This window comes from Schistocerca gregaria, chromosome 10 (assembly GCF_023897955.1).
Source record: "Schistocerca gregaria isolate iqSchGreg1 chromosome 10, iqSchGreg1.2, whole genome shotgun sequence".
Classification (NCBI taxonomy): Eukaryota; Metazoa; Arthropoda; class Insecta; order Orthoptera; family Acrididae; genus Schistocerca; species Schistocerca gregaria.
In genome coordinates this window covers 212,745,272-212,763,255 of record NC_064929.1, presented here as the reverse complement: position 1 = coordinate 212,763,255, position 17,984 = coordinate 212,745,272, and the positions used below count along the sequence as shown (strand labels likewise).

Below are 17,984 nucleotides of genomic sequence, written 5' to 3'. Positions count from 1 at the left end.
GGCGCTGTAATAGTCACGAACGTATAAGTACGTGGTATCACAAAACATTCCGCCAGTGCGGACGGTATTTGCTTCGTGATACATTACCCGTCTTAAAATGGACCGTTTACCAATTGCGGAAAAGATCGATATCGTGTTGATGTATGGCTATTGTGATCAAAATGCCCAACGGGCGTGTAATATGTACGCTGCTCGGTATCCTGGACGACATCATCCAAGTGTCCGTTCGCCGGATACTTACGTTATTTAAGGAAACAGGAAGTGTTCAGCCATGTGTGAAACGTCAACCACGACCTGCAACAAATGATGGTGCCAAAGTAGGTGTTTTAGATGCTGTAGCGGCTAATCCGCACATCAGTTGCAGACGCGCGAGAATCGGGAATCTAGGAAACGTCGGTGTTGAGAATGGTACATCAACATCGATTGCACCCGTACCATATTTCTGTGCACCAGGAATTGCATGGCGACGACTTTGAACGTCGTGTACAGTTCTGCCACTGCGCACAAGAGAAATTACGGGACAATGACAGATTTTTTGCACGCGTTCTATTTACCGACGAAGCGTCATTCACCAACAGCGGTAACGTAAACCGGCATAATATGCACTATTGGGCAACGGAAAGTCCACGGTGGCTGCGAAAAGTGCAACATCAGTGACCTTGGCGAGTTAATGTATTGTGCGGCATTGTGGGAGGAAGGATAATTGGCCCCCATTTTATCGATGGCAATCTAAATGGTGCAATGTATACTGATTTCCTTCGTAATGTTCTACCGATGTTACTACAACATGTTTCACTGCATGACAGAATGGCGATGTTCTTTGAATATGTAGGATGTCCGGCACACAGCTCGCGTGTGGTTGAAGCGGTATTCTATAGCATATTTCATGACAGGTGGATTGGTCGTCGAAACACCATACCGCGGCCCGCACTTTCACCGGATCTGACGTCCCCGGATTTCTTTCTGTGGGGAAAGTTGAAGGATATCCGCTATCGTGATCCACCGACAACGCCTGACAAAATGCGTCAGCGCATTGTCAATGCATTTGCGAACATTACGGAAGGCGAACTACTCGCTGTTGAGAGGAATGTCGTTACACGTATTGCCAAATGCATCGAGGTTGACGGACATCATTTTGAGCATTTATTGCATTAATGTGGTATTTACAGGTAATCACACAGTAACAACATGCGTTCTCAGAAATGATAAATTCACAAAGGTACGTCTATCACATTGGAACAACCGAAATAAAATGTTCAAACGTAGCTACGTTCTGTATTTTAATTTAAAAAACCTACCTGTTACCAACTGATCGTCTAAAATTGTGAGCCATATGTTTGTGACTATTATAGCGCCATTTCACAAAGCGAAAAAAGTGGCCCAACTAAAACATGTATATTTCTTTACGTACTACACGAATATGTAATAAAAAATGAGGATTCGTATTTAAAAAAAACCGCAGTTGATATCCGTTTGACGGATGCCAACCATAGCGCCATGTGGTTTCCCCCTTCAAGCTAGAAAAGTTTCGTTCTTTGCACTTTTTTCGTTTGAGGCTTATTTCGTGAGATATTTGGCCCGGTCAGTGTCAATGGACCACCCTGTATATGTTGTTGTTGTCTTCAGTCCTGAGACTGGTTTGATGCAGCTCTCCATGCTACTCTATCCTGTGCAAGCTGCTTCATCTCCCAGTACCTACTGCAACCTACATCCTTCTGAATCTGCTTAGTGTACTCATCTCTCGGTCTCCCTCTACGATTTTTACCCTCCACGCTGCCCTCCAATGCTAAATTTGTGATCCCTTGATGCCTCAAAACATGTCCTACCAACCGATCCCTTCTTCTAGTCAAGTTGTGCCACAAACTTCTCTTCTCCCCAATCCTATTCAATACCTCCTCATTAGTTACGTGATCTATCCACCTTATCTTCAGTATTCTTCTGTAGCACCACATTTCGAAAGCTTCTATTCTCTTCTTGTCCAAACTAGTTATCGTCCATGTTTCACTTCCATACATGGCTACACTCCAAACAAATACTTTCAGAAACGACTTCCTGATACATAAATCTATATTCGATGTTAACAAATTTCTCTTCTTCAGAAACGCTTTCCTTGCCATTGCCAGTCTACATTTTATATCCTCTCTGCTTCGACCATCATCAGTTATTTTACTTCCTAAATAGCAAAACTCCTTTACTACTTTAAGTGTCTCATTTCCTAATCTAATTCCCTCAGCATCACCCGATTTAATTTGACTACATTCCATTATCCTCGTTTTGCTTTTGTTAATGTTCATCTTATATCCTCCTTTCAAGACACTGTCCATTCCGTTCAACTGCTTTTCCAAGTCCATTGCCGTCTCTGACAGAATTACAATGTCATCGGCGAACCTGAAAGTTTTTACTTCGTCTCCATGAATTTTAATACCTACTCCGAATTTTTCTTTTGTTTCCTTTACTGCTTGCTCAATATACAGATTGAATAACATCGGGGAGAGGCTACAACCCTGCCTCACTCCTTTCCCAACCACTGCTTCCCTTTCATGCCCCTCGACTCTTATTACTGCCATCTGGTTTCTGTACAAATTATAAATAGCCTTTCGCTCCCTGTATTTTACCCCTGCCACCTTTAGAATTTGAAAAAGAGTATTCCAGTCAACATTGTCAAAAGCTTTCTCTAAGTCTACAAGTGCTAGAAACGTAGGTTTGCCTTTTCTTAATCTTTCTTCTAAGATAAGTCGTAAGGTCAGTATTGCCTCACGTGTTCCAACATTTCGACGGAATCCAAACTGATCTTCCCCGAGGTCTGCATCTACCAGTTATCCATTCGTCTGTAAAGAATTCGCGTTAGTATTTTGCAGCCGTGGCTTATTAAACTGATAGTTCGGTAATTTTCACATCTGTCAGCACCTGCTTTCTTTGGGATTGGAATTATTATATTCTTCTTGAAATCTGAGGGTATTTCGCCTGTCTCATACATCTTGCTCACCAGCTGGTAGAGTTTTGTCATGACTGGCTCTCCCAAGGCCGTCAGTAGTTCTAATGGAATGTTGTCTACTCTGGGGGCCTTGTTTCGACTCAGGTCTTTCAGTGCTCTGTCAAACTCTTCACGCAGTATCGTATCTCCCATTTCGTCTTCATCTACATCCTCTTCTATTTCCATAATATTGTCCTCAAGTACATCACCCTTGTATAAACCTTCTATATACTCCTTCCACCTTTCTGCCTTCCCTTCTTTGCTTAGAACTGGGTTGCCATCTGAGCTCTTGATATTCATACACGTGGTTCTCTTCTCTCCAAAGATCTCTCTAATTTTCCTGTAGGCAGTATCTATCTTACCCCTAGTGAGATAAGCTTCTACATCCTTACATTTGTCCTCTAGCCATCCCTGTTTAGCCATTTTGCACTTCCTGTCGATCTCATTTTTGAGACGTTTGTATTCCTTTTTGCCTACTTCATTTACTGCATTTTTATATTTTCTCCTTTCATCAATTAAATTCAATATTTCTTCTGTTACCCAAGGATTTCTAGCAGCCCTCGTCTTTCTACCTACTTTATCCTCTGCTGCCTTCACTACTACATCCCTCAGAGCTACCCATTCTTCTTCTACTGTATTTCTTTCCCCTATTCCTGTCAATTGTTCCCTTATGCTCTCTCTGAAACTCTGTACAGCCCCTGGTTCTTTCAGTTTATCCAGGTCCCATCTCCTTAATTTCCCACATTTTTGCAGTTTCTTCAGTTTTAATCTACAGGTCATAACCAATAGATTGTGGTCAGAGTCCACATCTGCCCCTGGAAATGTTTTACAACTTAAAACCTGGTTCCTAAATCTCTGTCTTACCATTATATAATCTATCTGATACCTTTTAGTATCTCCAGGGTTCTTCCACGTATACAACCTTCTTTCATGATTCTTAAACCAAGTGTTAGCTATGATTAAGTTGTGCTCTGTGCAAAATTCTACTAGGCGGCTTCCTCTTTCATTTCTTAGCCCCAATCCATATTCACCTACTATGTTTCCTTCTCTCCCTTGTCCTACTGACGAATTCCAGTCACCCATGACTATTAAATTTTCATCTCCCTTCACTATCTGAATAATTTCTTTTATTTCATCATACATTTCTTCAATTTCCTCGTCATCTGCAGAGCTAGTTGGCATATAAACTTGTACTAGTGTAGTAGGTGTGGGCTTCGTATCTATCTTGGCCACAATAATGCGTTCACTATGCTGTTTGTAGTAGCTTACCCGCATTCCTATTTTCCTATTCATTATTAAACCTACTCCTGCATTACCCCTATTTGATTTTGTGTTTATAACCCTGTAGTGACCTGACCAGAAGTCTTGTTCCTCCTGCCACCGAACTTCACTAATTCCCACTATATCTAACTTTAACCTATCCATTTCCCTTTTTAAATTTTCTAACCTACCTGCCCGATTAAGGGATCTGACATTCCACGCTCCGATCCGTAGAACGCCAGTTTTCTTTCTCCTGATAACGACATCCTCCTGAGTAGTCCCCGCCCAGAGATCCGAATGGGGGACTATTTTACCTCCGGAATATTTTACCCAAGAGGATGCCATCATCATTTAACCATACAGTAAAGCTGCATGTCCTCGGGAAAAATTACGGCTATAGTTTCCCCTTGCTTTCAGCCGTTCGCAGTACCAGCACAGCAAGGCCGTTTTGGTTAATGTTGCAAGGCCAGATCAGTCAATCATCCAGACTGTTGCCCCTGCAACTACTGAAAAGGCTGCTGCCCCTCTTCAGGAACCACACGTTTGTCTGGCCTCTCAACAGATACCCCTCCGTTGTGGTTGCACCTACGGTACGGCCATCTGTATCGCTGAGGCACGCAAGCCTCCCCACCAACGGCAAGGTCCATGGTTCATGGGGGGACCCTGTATATATATATTTATAAAACACGCATCATGCAGAAATAATCCGAATGGGATGGAAATCGATCGGTAGACGGGAAAGATGTGAAGCACATGTTCAGACAAACAAATGTTTACAATTACATAAAAAATGGCTGACTCATTCAAGAGAAACTGCTCTACAAGCTGAGCCAGTCAAAAACACGTTGCTCCACCTCTGGCTGTTGTACAGTTATTTGCCTGTCCAACGATTGCCAGAGACGTTGGACGCCCTCGTGAGGGGTACTGCCCTAAATTCTGTCCAGTTGGCGCTTCATATCGTCAGAGTTCCAATTGGTTGAACGGCCCTCCCCATAATGCTCCAAACGTTCCAGATTGGGACAGATGCGGCTACGTTGCTGGTATAAGGATAGGGTTTGGCAGGCACTAAGGCAATCAGTAGAAACTCTCGTTGTGTGTAGGCGCTCATTGTCTTGGTGCAGTGTGAGCCCAGGATGGTTTTCCATGAAGTGCAACAAAAAAAGGCGTATAATATCGTCGATGTTCCACTGTGCTGCAAGGCTGTCGCGGATGACAACCAAAGGAGTTCTGATAAGAAAAGAGATGGCAAGCCTGACCATCAGTGCTGGTTGTCGGGCCATATGGTGGTCAACAGTCGGGCTGGTATCCCACGGCTGTCGTGGGCGTCTCCAGACGCGCCTCCGCTGCTCATCGGGGCGAAGTGCAGACTCACTGCTGGAGACAATTCAACTCCAGTCAATCAGACTCCGTGCCAGAACAGCCTCAGGCATCGGTGGGATACGAAAGTGACCCTCGACTGCCATGAGGCCCGACAACCGGCAGTGATGGTCAGGGTCACCATTTGACTTCATAGCAGAGCCCGTGTGGCTGTCATCAGTGGCACCCATATCTCGCAGTATGTCTGTCTGTCGACGATATTCAGTTACCCGTTTTGTTGCACTTCATGGCAAGCCATCCTGGGCGTACATTTCAGCAAGATAACGTCCACCCGTACATTGCGAGACTCTCCACTGCCTATGTTCGTGCCTGTCAAACCCTACCTTCGCCAGCAAGGTCGCCGGATCTCGCCCCAAATGAGAACGTCTGGAGCATTATGAGCAGGGCCGTCCAGTCAGCTCTGGATTTTGAGGGTCTAACGAACCATTTGGACAGAACTTGGGACCTCGCAAGGAGATTAAACAACTCTGTCAATCAGTGTCAAGCCGAATAAGTGGTTGCATAACGGCCACAAGTGGACCAACGCGTTATCGACTTGCTCAGTTTGTGAAGCCCTTTCCCTTGCATCTCACGTACTTGTTTCCATCTCATTCAGGTAATTCCTTCGTGGGGCGCAGCTTACTTTATTATATCATATTTTTATCTTACAATATGCTTGTCCTCGAACTAGATAAAATCTTACCATCCTGCCGTGATAGAGAAACATGAAAGTAATTTTCAGAATCGGCGTTAGAAATTGATTCTACATCTACATCTACGTGATTACTCTGCTATTCACAATAAAGTGCCTGGCAGAGGGATCAATGAACCACCTTCAAGCTGCCTCCCTACCGTTCCACTCTCGAACGGCACGCGCGAAAAACGAGCACTTAAACTTTTCTGTGCGAGCCCTGATTTTGTCTTGTTTTATCGTGATGATCATTCCTCCCTATGTAGGTGGGCGCCAACAGAATGTTTTCGCAATCTGAGGAGAAAACTGATGATTGAAATTTCATGAGAAGATCCCGTCGCAACGAAAAACGCCTTTGTTTTAATGATTGCCACTCCAATTCACGTATCATGTCAGTGACAATATCTCCCTTATTTCGCGATAATACAAAACGAGCTGCCCTTCTCTGTACTTTTTCGATGTCATCCGTCAGTTCCACCTGATGCGGATCCCACACCGCACAGGAGTACTCCAGAATAGGGCGGACAAGCGTGGTGTAAGCAGTCTCCTTAGTAGATCTGTTGCACCTTCTACGTGTTCTGCCAATGAATCGCAGTCTTTGGTTTGCTCTGACCACAACATTATCTATGTGACCGTTCCAATTTAGGATATTTTTAATTGTAATACCGAAGTATTTAGTTGAATTTACGGCCTTCAGATTTTTATGACTTATCGCGTAACCGAAATTAGCTGATTTCTTTTAGTACTCATGTGAATAACTTCACACTTTTCCTTATTCAGGATCAATTGCCACGTTTCGTAACATACAGATATCTTATCTAAATCATTTTAAATCATTTTGCAAGTCGTTGTGATCATCTGATGACTTTACGAGACGCTAAATGGCAGCATCATCTGCAAACAATCTAAGACGGCTACTCAGATTTTCTCCTACGTCGTTAATATAGATCAGGAACAATAGAGGGCCTATAACACTTCCTTGGGGAACGCTAGATATTACTTCTGTTTTACTCGATGACTTTCCGTCTATTACTATGAACTGTGACCTTTCTGACAGGAAATCACCGAATACAGTCGCACAACTGAGGCGATGTTCCATAGGCACGCAGTTTGATTAGAAGACGCTTGTGAGGAACGGTGTCGAAAGCCTTCTGGAAATCTAAAAATGTGGAAGCAATTTGACATCCCCTGTCGATTGCACTTATTACTTCATGAGTATAAAGAGCTAGTTGTGTTTTACAAAAACGATATTTTCTGAAACCTGCTGACTATACATCTACAGTATATGTTCCAATACCTTGCTGCAAATCGACGTTAGTGATATAAGCCTGTAATTCAGCAGCTTACTGCTACTTCCCTTTTTAGGTATTGATGTGACTTGAGCGATTTTCCAGTCTTTAGGTACTGATCTTTCTGTGGCCGAGTGGACGTAAGTATTTGCTAAACATGGGGCTGTTTTATCAGCATACTCTGAGAGGAACTTGAGTGGTATACACTCTGGCCCGGAGGCCTTGCCTTTATTAAGTGACTTAAGCTGCTTCGTTACTCCGAGGATACCTACTTCTATGTTTATCATCTTGGCAGTTGTTCTTGATTGTAATTCAGGAATATTTACTTCGTCTTCTTTGGTGAAGGAGTTTCGGAAAGCCGTGTTTAATAACTCTGCTTTAGTGGCACTGTCATCAGTGGCTTCACCGTTGTTATCGCGCAGTAAAGGTACTGACTGCGTCTTGCCACTGGTGTGCTTTATGTATGACCAGAATCTCTTTGGGTTTTCTAAAAATTCTAAAACAGAAATTATTGGGAAGTCATTCGAATTAAAAAAAAACAGGTTTGTGTAAGTATTGAGGAAGTATTCAATGGAATAGTCGAGAGAAAACATTTATAGCACAATTTGATTAAAATGAGAAATCCATTGAAGGTAAACATCCCGAGGTATCAAGTAATACAGGGTGTCCATAAAGCCCCTTTACAACTCCAAAATTTGATTACAAACGCAGTTGTTGAAATATTTTAACAACTTTTCTTTTATTGTAATCAGTGTTTATTAACGTTTTTTGACAGTGTTTGATACACCAGTATATGAGCGCCTTTAGTTGCTCGAAGCACATCAAGACGGTACTCGATTTCTTACCATGTTCACTGTAGCATAGCGTCATCAATGGTGGTAATGCCATTACGAATCCTTTGCATCAAGTCAGTAATGTCCCATATCGGTGTTTGATACACGATATATTTTACATACCCCCATAAAAAAAGAGTCCAAAGGAGTGATATCTCTACCTGGAAAATGGTTCATTCAGGAACTGACGAACATGCAATCCCCAATGTGGTGGTGCACCATCTTGCTGGAAAATGAAAGTTGGTTGTAAGTCAGTCAATTGTGGTGCTACATATTCGGTCAGAAGGTCGAGGTAAACATCTGCAGTAATTGTTGACTCGTTGGAATGGATTAATTATTCGGTTTCAGATGATTCCACACCACACATTCACTTTTGGACTATCCCGGTGGAGCTCCCTAGTCACATATGTGTGTTCAGATCCCCAGATTCTCACATTCTGTGCGTTTAATGTCCCAGAAACATAAAAAAATTTGCCTCGTCACTGAAACTATGCTTCCTCCTCCGAAAGGCGTTCCAGCATGTTCAATGCAAACTCTGTCCGTTGGCTTGTCATTTGTCTCAAGTGTCTCTAACGGTTGAACTTTGTAAGCGTAAAACCATAAGTTCTTGTGGAGGACCTGATGCACAGTTGCACGTGGTTGTTGCAACTGCCTGGCAGCAGTGTGGATGGACTCAGCAGGTGAACGAGTGGAGTCGTATAAAACGCGGTCGCGGTCGCTGTTTTCCTCGGATGTTCTTGACCGTCCTCTCGTCGTTTATCCACCAATGTCCCTGTCTCCACAAATTTTCGTGCCATGCTTGGACTGAAGGGCGCGATGGTGGATCTCTTCCATACTTCGTCCTGAAGTTTCGTTGAGTCTGAATATCCGATATTGTGTCAGTCAGCCAGGACCCACATTGAGCTTTCTCTTGAGGAGTTGGCATTTTAAAATGGTTCAAATGGCTCTGAGCACTATGGGACTCAACTGCTGAGGTCATCAGTCCCCTAGAACTTAGAACTACTTAAACCTAACTAACCTAACGACATCACACACATCCATGCCCGGGCAGGATTCGAACCGGCGACCGTAGCGGTCGCGCGGTTCCAGACAGTAGCGTCTAGAACCGCTCGGCCACTCCGGCCGGCGATTGCCATTTTATAGAGGTTCAGTTCCTTCCATCAATAATATGAAGCACATAATTTTAGTGTACATAAAAACTTTAGTAAACAGTGTTTACAATGAAAGAAATTTTCTTAAAATATTTCAACAACTGCCGTTGTAACAAAATTTTGAAGTTGTAAAGGAACTTTATGGACACCTTGTAGTGTATGTAGCAGTCGGAATATACCGGGTGATCAAAAAGTCCGTATAAACTTAAAAACTGAATAAATCACGGAATAATGTAGATAGAGTCGAAAAAATTGACACACATGCTTGGAATGGCATGGGGTTTTATTAGGACCATAAAAATACAAAAGTTCAAAAAATGTCCAACAAATGGCGCTTCACCTGATCAGAATAGCAATAATTAGCATAACAAAGTAAGGCAAAGCAAAGATGATGTTCTTTACAGGAAATGCTCAATATGTCCACCATCATTCCTCAACAATAGCTGTAGTCGAGAAATAATGTTGTGAACAGCACTGTCAAGCATATCCGGAGTTACGGTGAGGCACTGGCGTCGGATGTTGTCTTTCAGCATCCCTAGAGATGTCGGTCGATCACGATACACTTGAGATTTCAGGTAACCTTAAAGCCAATAATCGCACGGACTGAGGTCTGGGGACCTGGAGGGCCAAGCATGACGAAAGTGGCGGCTGAGCACACGATCATCACCAAACGACGCGCACAAGAGATCTTTCACGCGCCTAGCAATATGGGGTGGTCACTTTGTAACCTTTGTTTTCTTTTTGCTTCTAATAAAAACCCATGTCGCTCCAAGCATGTGTGTCAATTTTTACCTCTCTATCTACATTATTCGATGGTTTATTAAGTTTTCACACACACGCACACATACACACACACACACACACACACACACACACACACACACACACATATATATATATATATATATATATATATATATATATATATATATATATATATATATATATATGCGTCGGTGGCGGGGGGGGGGGAGGGGGGCAGGGAGGAGGGGAATCCGAAGGACTTGCTACTAAAGTGTAGAGGTAGTTACGAACAGATGAAGAGGCTAGCACTGTAGGAGACTATCCTCAGCAACTGCATAATATCAGTCTTCAGACTGAAGACTAACAACAACGTATATACAGAGTCTATCACGCACATTTCCAGGGCAGCCACATATTAGCATCGAATTATTTCCTCGTCCACTAATTTTCAACTTTGGAGTATGTGTGCTGGAATGTAAATGTCGATTACACAAGGTTGCTCAAAGTTGGTCCATCGGAAGAAAGACAAAGAACGCTAACTTCCTAGGCTTATCTACGGAGATGGCAGCCGTCGGATGGTCGTGTATCTAATCTCACAGCGAGAGTGGCCGCTTGTGATACACTGTTTTGATTGCTTTACCTTGTGCTTCAGTTGCTATCTGTCTATTAGGTCAAACGTCCGATTAGTGACGTGTCCAGTGAAGGATTCGACACGAACGTGCAAGGACCTCGGCATAGTTTCTATAACGGCCATTCGAGACCTTGCCCTACAGACTGACTCAGCATTAACTACATTATCTCAGAAGTCCTGTGCAAGGTTGAGATCTTACTACCCTGTCAGCGTAGTCATCGCAAAGCCCGAGTGTCTATACTCCGTACATCATAAGAACAAACCTGATGGAAACGTTCCACCATGTATTCTTCTGCGTTTGCTTGAATCTCATTGGATTTCGTTTCACGTAGAGCGAAAGCCAAGCTATGTCCCGTACAGTCAAGTGCGATAGTTAAGGAGACGTTTTAGGCTACGTTACACGCGCATAGACTGAGCGATAATGCGGTACAACAGCTTTACCTTCGCATTAAACTTGAACAGCACTGGCCATCCTGCTGGTTCAACTAACCTGCAATGATGTGAGCAGTTGCAGTTCAGACGTAAAAAGGAGACGAGCAGAGAAACAATGTAACTTCGAATGTCGTTTAAATTTTTAAACAGAATGAGATAACATTCGGCAAAACTCCAACACTACCGCACGGCTCTTAGATGACCAGACGGAAAGCATGAAATGATCTCGTTCACACCTAATCACAAACAGGAGTGATGAAAATTCCTAGCTTAAACACAGGGTAATTTTTCGGAGCAAGCAAACAACATGGATTTCTGCGCATTGTGAGTACTGAAGCCACTGAGGGTATTAATTACAGTCATCGTCTGGTAATCTCTGAGCTTCTTCCTTATCCGGATCCGAGAAGCACATTTCAGTTCTGGAACTGTCACCTGGTATGGTACGTCTGGCAGCTTAACACTTATTTCTCGCAACAAATCGCTTAACTTGGCTTCAGATCAGATCAGTTGTTTTCATATCGTAATGATACATTGGCAAATACAAAAGTGCAGCATTCGTTTGGTGTGCTCGATGCTGCAAAAAGGATTGTTTTGCGTGTTCCTTTGACCCTTATCACTCTGGTTCGTATGAGTCTACATCTGAAGCATAAAACAATGCACTCAGTCCAAATGAAGAGAACTTGGTTTTTCATTTTTGTCCAAAAAATGAAATTCTTTTCGTATTTGAAGCAACCTTTGTCCACAATATTTCATAAAAATATCGATAATGAAGAATTTGTATTTCAAATGAAAACGTGAATTTCACGTGCAACATGTAATTAGAAACGAGAAGATGTGTATTATTAATAAAAATTTTGATAAATTTTACAATTACGGGAAGTTACTACTTCAAATTGAACAAAAAAAAAAAACTTCCACCAGCGATTTATGAACTGTTCCACATCATCATTCTACTACGCTACCGATTCCGCCAAACATCCAGTATGTATTTATACACTCCTGGAAGTGGAAAAAAGAACACATTGACACCGGTGTGTCAGACCCACCATACTTACTCCGGACACTGCGAGAGGGCTGTACAAGCAATGATCACACGCACGGCACAGCGGACACACCAGGAACCGCGGTGTTGGCCGTCGAATGGCGCTAGCTGCGCAGCATTTGTGCACCGCCGTCGTCAGTGTCAGCCAGTTTGCCGTGGCATACGGAGCTCCATCGCAGTCTTTAACACTGGTAGCATGCCGCGACAGCGTGGACGTGAACCGTATGTGCAGTTGACGGACTTTGAGCGAGGGCGTATAGTGGGCATGCAGGAGGCCGGGTGGACGTACCGCCGAACTGCTCAACACGTGGGGCGTGAGGTCTCCACAGTACATCGATGTTGTCGCCAGTGGTCGGCGGAAGGTGCACGTGCCCGTCGACCTGGGACCGGACCGCAGCGACGCACGGATGCACGCCAAGACCGTAGGATCCTACGCAGTGCCGTAGGGGACCGCACCGCCACTTCCCAGCAAATTAGGGACACTGTTGCTCCTGGGGTATCGGCGAGGACCATTCGCAACCGTCTCCATGAAGCTGGGCTACGGTCCCGCACACCGTTAGGCCGTCTTCCGCTCACGCCCCAACATCGTGCAGCCCGCCTCCAGTGGTGTCGCGACAGGCGTGAATGGAGGGACGAATGGAGACGTGTCGTCTTCAGCGATGAGAGTCGCTTCTGCCTTGGTGCCAATGATGGTCGTATGCGTGTTTGGCGCCGTGCAGGTGAGCGCCACAATCAGGACTGCATACGACCGAGGCACACAGGGCCAACACCCGGCATCATGGTGTGGGGAGCGATCTTCTACACTGGCCCTACACCTCTGGTGATCGTCGAGGGGACACTGAGTAGTGCACGGTACATCCAAACCGTCATCGAACCCATCGTTCTACCATTCCTAGACCGTCAAGGGAACTTGCTGTTCCAACAGGACAATGCACGTCCGCATGTATCCCGTGCCACCCAACGTGCTCTAGAAGGTGTAAGTCAACTATCCTGGCCAGCAAGATCTCCGGATCTGTCCCCCATTGAGCATGTTTGGGAGTGGATGAAGCGTCGTCTCACGCGGTCTGCACGTCCAGCACGAACGCTGTTCCAACTGAGGCGCCAGGTGGAGATGGCATGGCAAGCCGTTCCACAGGACTACATCCGGCATCTCTACAATCGTCTCCATGGGAGAATAGCAGCCTGCATTGCTGCGAAAGGTGGATATACACTGTACTAGTGCCGACATTGTGTATGCTCTGTTGCCTGTGTCTATGTGCCTGTGGTTCTGTCAGTGTGATCATGTGATGTATCTGACCCCAGGAATGTGTCAATAAAGTTTCCCCTTCCTGGGACAATGAATTCACGGTGTTCTTATTTCAATTTCCAGGAGTGTATATCAACTCTATCAAGTACAGTCCCTCGGAGCACTTCAAAGGCGACTTTTTCTCTAAATTTATGAAAAACGTTAAGAACAACCTATTTCTCGACGTTTTTCAACCGTTGTCCACAAGCGTGTTTCACTACGGAGCAGGAAGCAGTCGTAGCGATTTTCACACTGCGTATCAACAACGCTATAAACAGAGCATAACTGTACACAGGCTGTGACTGTGCACGACTCTTGAAATGAAAACTACATATCTAAAGCGTGCAAAGAAATACGTTGATGGCCGTATGCTGTAGCGCACGCTTTTGTAAAATGGAACTGGGATTCCATCCGGACCTGGTGATTTATTTGCTTTCAAATCTTTCAGTTGGTTCTCTACGCCAGGGATGCTTATTACTATGTCGTCAATACGTGACTCTGACCAATGGTCAAATGACTGCGTGTTTGTACGGTTCTCCTGTGTGAACGATTTCCGGAACGTGAAATTATAAACCTTGGCTTTCGTTTTGCCATCTTCAACTGCCACACTAGATTGGTCAACAAAACAAGAGACTGAATGGAAGCCTTAGACCCGATTAGCTATTTTACGTAAGACCAGAATTTTCTCGGTTTCTCTGCCAGATCTTTACCTGAGGTATGAGAGCTGCAGTTGTGTATGCTTCGCACATAGATCTTTTTACAGAGAGACTTAGCGAGGTGGCTCAGTGGTTAGCACACTGGACTCGCATTCGGGAGGACGACGGTTCAATCCCGTCTCCGGCCATCCTGATTTAGGTTTTCCGTGATTTCCCTAACTTTTGTAGTCGTTGTTGCTATAATCGTCACCATGATCGCTAACCCCTGTTTCCATACTGACATTGTCGATAAGGTACGGCCTGTTTGTAGCTACAAGGTCTAAGATATTTCTTCTCATATCGTCTGCCTTTTCCTCTAATACTCTTACATATTCTCATCATGTCTCCTTTTTATGTCAACAGACCACTGCACACCTATTACATTACTAGTACTGCCTCGGAAACCTTAATTCTGAGCCTGAAAAGTACCTCTTTCTGCTGCTTCACCTGCGTTTACGTTGTGTACTCGTATTTCTAAAGCTTTTTAACGTTCCGTGCCTCCCTTGTGAGATCACTTTGTTGTCTTTTTGTGTTTCCGTCCCATTGCTGAGAACCTTTCTCTTTTCCCCCTCAGAAACGGCTGTACACATGACTTTGAAATTTGTGTCGTATACTGAGATCTACGATCTGATGGAGATGCAGAAAAATTACCCTTCTTCATCAGTGTAATCAAAAGATACGGTCATTTACGCCACGTATTTTGGTACTTACAAACTTTCTAATGAAAACATATAGAGTGCTTTCGGTTGATATAGAATTATGAAATGTGGGAAGAAGCAAGATTTTACAATTTAAGTAAAAGAAAAAATCCGAAAATTGTTCATTTGTTAAGATATCACACGAAAAAAATATTTTCTTTTGTCGTGTTATCCAACCGTCTGTTAAGATCCATCTGTCTCAGGAGAGAGTGGACGTGTGGGGCGTGCGTAGTTGGAGTGATATGGGACCCGTAATACGTGTAGATACGACTGCGTCAGGCGGCACGTACGTCAGCATCCTGTCTGATCTGATGCATTGATTCATGGCCTTGTGCATTCCGGCAGACTTGGGCAATTCCAGCAGGACAATGCGACACCCAACACGTCCAGAATTGCTACAGAGTGGCTCCAGGAACACTCTTCTGCGTTTAAATGCTTCCGCTGGCCACCAAACTCCCCAGACATGAACATTATTGAGCTTATCTGGGATGCCTTGCAACGTGCTGTTCAGAAGAAATCTCCACACCATCGTCCTCTTGCGGATTTATGGACAGCCCTATAGTATCCATGGTGTCAATTCCCTCCAGCAGTACATCACAAATTAGTCGAATCCATGCTACGTCGTGCTGCGTCACTTCTGCGTGCGCGCTGGGACCGTACACGGTATTAGGCTGGTGTAACAGTTTATTTGGCTCTGCAGTGCATGTCAAATGATTCTTGAAGTTGTACATATTTTGTATTATAAATACTATTTAATATCTTTCATTGAATGTGCTCCAGTGCACAAGGACAGAGAAGGCAAACGTAATGCATATATCGATAATTGCGATAAAAATCAACAAAATGTTATCTTTGAATGTTTCTGAGCCGTCTTTAATAAACACCCTCTCTCTTGTCTTCTTCTTCTGCCTTGGCCATAGCTAGTATACGAATTTGTGATTAATACGTAATAATATTTGCATGAACTGGGAATTGTGTACGTGTATTTGTCGTAAGACAAATTACCACCTTTTTCACAGCTGACTGACCATAGGTTCTGGTTCCTGTAAGTACTTTGACGCTTTCCGGAAAAAAGAACAGTTAGCAGTCATTTCCTAGATCTCATACAGATCGCTAATAACTGTAGCAAGCTTTTTTACAGCATGCAGTCATTACTTCATTACGAATTCTGATGTTCATGTGCGAATAAAACTGGGCAGACCTATAATAATTAATGTTCACGACGTCGCGAATTAGGAATTGTGAGGCTGTTATTCTGACAATGAAGTATTAGTCTACGTACTCTCATTCCCAAATATACAAATAATTTTCTTTGCCAATGCAATTCTTGTTTTCGTTCAGAGATGGGGAGTTATAGCTCCCGAAAATTGTCGTAAAGAAGGAAACGCTTGACAGCTACATTGTGTTGGCTGCGTGAAATTGGGTGAAATCGATAAGCAAGACTTCTCATTTCGCAGACGACACTTAGAACTGGGAAGTGCGACATGTCGCGATAGAACAGCATACTATAGAACTTTAAAGGATTTTCACTATGGTTTTAATTTCGCCACAGATCAGAGCTTGAAATAAAAAAAACTCGTATTTTATCATTCCTTCTCAATTTCCACAATCCTTTGCTTATTAATAAACCTAATATTTTTCTCGCGATTCTGCTCCCTGATTCACTGGAAGAGAGAGAGGGGGGGGGGGGGGGGTGGGGAGAGAGACAGAGAGAGAGAGCTCCCTACCCGAAATTTCCAATTCACTCAAGATTTATTGTTTAACATTCAACACGGGGTTACTGAGATAATTACATTTACAGATCGATAGCACAAGCGCTTCTGAGCTGACAAGTAATGGCCAATACCGAAACGTCCTTATCAGTATGTGGTGTACCCACCATGGACGGCAATGCAGGCGCTGACTCTGTCATCCAGTCAACAGTACAGATGGCGAATACTGTCCTGGCATACTTTATGCCACGCCCGGTCGACCTGTTCACTTAGTTCTGTAAGACTTGTTGAGTGTCGAATAGCACGAGTCACTTCTCGTCCCATCATATCCCACGTGTGTTCGTTTGGAGGCAAGTCCAGAGACCGTGCTCAACAGGGACGTTGCTGCACGTCTTGCACAGCGTGTTCTGTTTCAGGGTCAGTGTATGGGAGAGCAATATCCTGTTGGAAAAAAACATCACGTTCCTGTAGCAAGAACGGCAAAGGAACGGATGTAGCAACATTTTGCACGTACCGAGCGCCGGTTAGCGTCGTCTCCAGAAATGCCGGAGATGAATGAGAGTTGTAGCTCATTGCACCCTACACCATAACGCCAGGATCGGGGCCATTGTGTCTCGAACGAATGCACACTACAAGGCAGCACTCACCAGGTCTCTGTCGTATGCCATCTCAGAAGTGATCCTCTAACGGCACCAGTCTAGCCGTGCACTTCGATGCTGTGGCATTAGTGGAAGACTGGGTAGACGTGTGTGTGCCCGTAGTCCCATTGCTAGTAAGTGGTTCTCAACAGTTCATGTTGACATGTTGACACGTCTGGGCTGACAAGTCCTCTTATCTGTGCTGTGGCAGTCGCACGATCTGCCACTTCCGCCCTTACAATACGAAGGTCCCGGCAGGCATCTGTGTTACGTGGACGTCCAGAACCTCGTCTATGTGTGTGAAAATGTTGACCATCGTTCAAAAACTGACGTAGCGCACCCTATGTGTCTGACAGTCCTCCGAAAGGAGCAACCTGCAGCTCGGGGGGCTACTATTTTACCCATATCAAAGTCGCTAAATTGGCTGTAGGAAGCACATGTACATCTCTGTGACACAGTTGCCAGCTTCCTACGCAAGTCTGTAACACACTGAGCCTTCGGGCTGTGAGCATTCCATATTAAAGTGTGGACACAGATGGCGGTTTGGTAGCTA

At 44.2% G+C, this 17,984-nt stretch overlaps 1 protein-coding gene across 1 annotated transcript in view; it reads left to right on the top strand.

Annotated features, from left to right (window-relative positions):
* LOC126293584 (aminopeptidase N-like) overlaps positions 1-17,984 on the top strand; it is a 155,445-nt gene that overhangs the window by 35,674 nt on the left and 101,787 nt on the right. The gene's annotated exons all lie outside the window — the stretch shown is intronic.